The sequence below is a fragment of the Schistocerca piceifrons genome, chromosome 7 (assembly GCF_021461385.2).
Source record: "Schistocerca piceifrons isolate TAMUIC-IGC-003096 chromosome 7, iqSchPice1.1, whole genome shotgun sequence".
Lineage (NCBI taxonomy): Eukaryota > Metazoa > Arthropoda > Insecta > Orthoptera > Acrididae > Schistocerca > Schistocerca piceifrons.
In genome coordinates, this window is record NC_060144.1 from 104,654,628 (window position 1) to 104,657,379 (window position 2,752).

Sequence of the window (2,752 nt, forward strand, 5' to 3'; positions counted from 1 at the left end):
TTTGATTTTTAAACGACAGGTGCTCTCCTGAATAAAATAAATCAGGCTACGTCCAAACGAACCTCCGACAGCTTATTATTGTACATGGCAACTTAAAACGTTACGATCCCCAGTTGTGTTAATGTTAATGATCCTACCTCTCAGTTGGACATGTACACATAGCGCAGTTACGTGCGTAAAGTGCCAACGTGAACTGCGGAATAGTTTTGTTTATACTGTTTTTGTAGTTGTTTTACTGTGCTTGTGTTTCTTGTTGTAGTGGTCTTCAGTCTGAAGACTGATTTGGTCCAATACTTCTCCTAGGAAGGTTGTGCTTTTTTTCACCGATAACGAAAGTTCAGTTGTACTAATTGTTACAACACATGTCCCATCCAGTTGATCTTAAGCTGTCCAACTTTCGCAGCTTCCAGCAAGCAATTATGTGGCAGTGTAACATTTTGCAAGAATAAACAGGATTTTGTTGTGGTGGTCTTCAGTCTGAAGGCTTATTTGACGCAATACTTCTCCTAGGAAGGTAGTGCCTCAAATTTCTCTTCCCCCCAATTGTGTTCAGTACCTCCTAATTCACTACGTGATCTGCCAACCTAATCGTCAGCATTCTTCTGCAGCGCCAAATTTCAAAACCTTTTATTCTCTTCCTGTCAATGTTTATCTTCAGTGTTTGAATTCCATCCATGTCTACGCTTCATACTAATACTTTCAGGAAAGATTTACTGACAATTAAATCTATATTCGATGTTAAAAAAAAATTCTATCCCTCAGGAATACTTTTCTTGCCATTGTCACCCTACATTTTATATCTACTCTACTTCTGTCATCATCAGTTACTTTGCTGCCCAAATAACAGGACTCATCGATTACTGTAAGTGTCTTGTTTCCCAACCTAATTCCCTCAGCATTACCTGATTTAATTCGACTACATCCATTACACTGTTTTAGCTTTTGCTGGCGTTCATCTTATATCCAACTTTCAAGACACTTTCCAATCCATTCAAAAGCTCTTCCATATCATTTGCTTTCTCTAACAGAATTACAATGCCACCGGCGAAGCTCGAAGTTTTTATTTCTTATTCCTGAACTTTAATTCCCACTCGAAATGTTGTAAGGTTCCTTTTGCTGCTTGCTTACTGTACAGATTGGCAACGGCCTTGCCGCAGTGCATACACCGGTTCCCGTGAGATCACCGACGTTAAGCGCTGTCGGGCATGGTCGGCACTTGGATGGGTGACCATCCAGGCCGCCATGCGCTGTTGCCATTTTTCAGGGTGCACTCAGCCTTGTGACGCCGATTGAGGAGCTACTCGACCGAGTAGTAGCGGCTTCGGACAAGAATACCATCATACCGGCCGGGAGAGTGGTGCGCTGACCCCACGCCCCTCCTATCCGCATCCTCCTCTGAGGATGACATGGCGGTCGGATGGTCCTGATGGGCCACTTGTGGCCTGTAGCCGGAGTGGTTACGGTACAGATTGAATAACTAAACGCATAGGCTACAATCCCGTCTGACCCCCTTATCATCCCTTTTATATTGCTCGATTCTTATGTCTATGGTCGGGTTTCTGTACAAGTTGTAAATAGCATTTCGCCCACAGTATTTTACTCCTGCTACCTCCAGATTTTCAAAGAGACGGTTGTCAACGAGGTCAAATGCTCTCTCTAAATCTACAAAAGCTATAAAGGTAAGATGATCTTTCCTTAATCTTCTGAGATAAATCGCAGGGTCAGCGCTGCCTATAGTGTTAGTACGCTTCTCTGGAATCATTCATTTTCCCCAATGTCGGTTTCTAACAGCTAATCCATCCTCCTGTAATGAATTTATGTAAGTATTTTGCAAAAAACGCGTTGTTAAACTAATGTTCGGTAATATTCACACCTGCTTGAATTGTAAATATTACATTCTTCTTGAAGTGTGGGGGTATTTCGTTTGTCTAATACATCTTCAATACCATATGGAAGACTATTGTCATGACTGGCTCTCCCAAGGCTATCAGTAGCTTTGATGGAAAGTCGTCTACCGCTGGGGACCTAAGTCGACAATTGCTTTTCAGTCTTCCGTCAGGTATCATATCTCCCGTCTTCCATCACATCTTCAACTATGTCCTGTTCCATTTCTATAACATTGCCTTCATCTCCCTTTTATATACCCTCTACATACTCCTTCTTTGCTTAGGACTGGTTTTCCATCTGAGCTGCTGGTAATCACAGAGCTGCTTCTCTTCCATTCAAAGGTCTCTTTAATTTTCCTGTACGCGTTGTCTATCTTTCAGCTGGTGAAATATGCTTCTAAATCCTTACATTTGCCTTCTAGCAATTCCTGCTTAGCCATTTTGAACTTCTCTCAATCTCATTTCTTAGATGTTTATAGTCTCATTCATTTAATACATTTTTATACTTCTACCTTTCATCAGGTAAATTCAAAATTTCTTACGTTATCCAAAGATTTCTTCTGGGCCTTGTCGTTTTACCTGTCTGATCCTCTGCCTCCTTCACTATTTCATCTCTCAAAGTTACCCATTCATCTTCTGGTATCTTTATTTTCCTGCCCTAGACAGTCGTTGCCTAATGCTATCCACAAATTCTGTTTCTTTCGACTTATCCAGGTCCCATCTCCCTACCGTTTTGCAGTTTCCTTAGTGGTAATCTACAGTTCACAACCAATAAATTTTGGTCAGAGTTTACATCTTTCACTGTGAATGTCTTACAGTTTAAAATCTGTTTCTGAAATATCTGCCATATCATTTTATAATTAGTC

At 41.1% G+C, this 2,752-nt stretch overlaps 1 pseudogene; it reads left to right on the forward strand.

The window, feature by feature from the left end:
- Window positions 1-1,138: 1,138 nt before the first annotated feature.
- LOC124709285 lies at window positions 1,139-1,256 on the forward strand (annotated as a pseudogene).
- The last annotated feature ends 1,496 nt before the right edge of the window (window positions 1,257-2,752 follow it).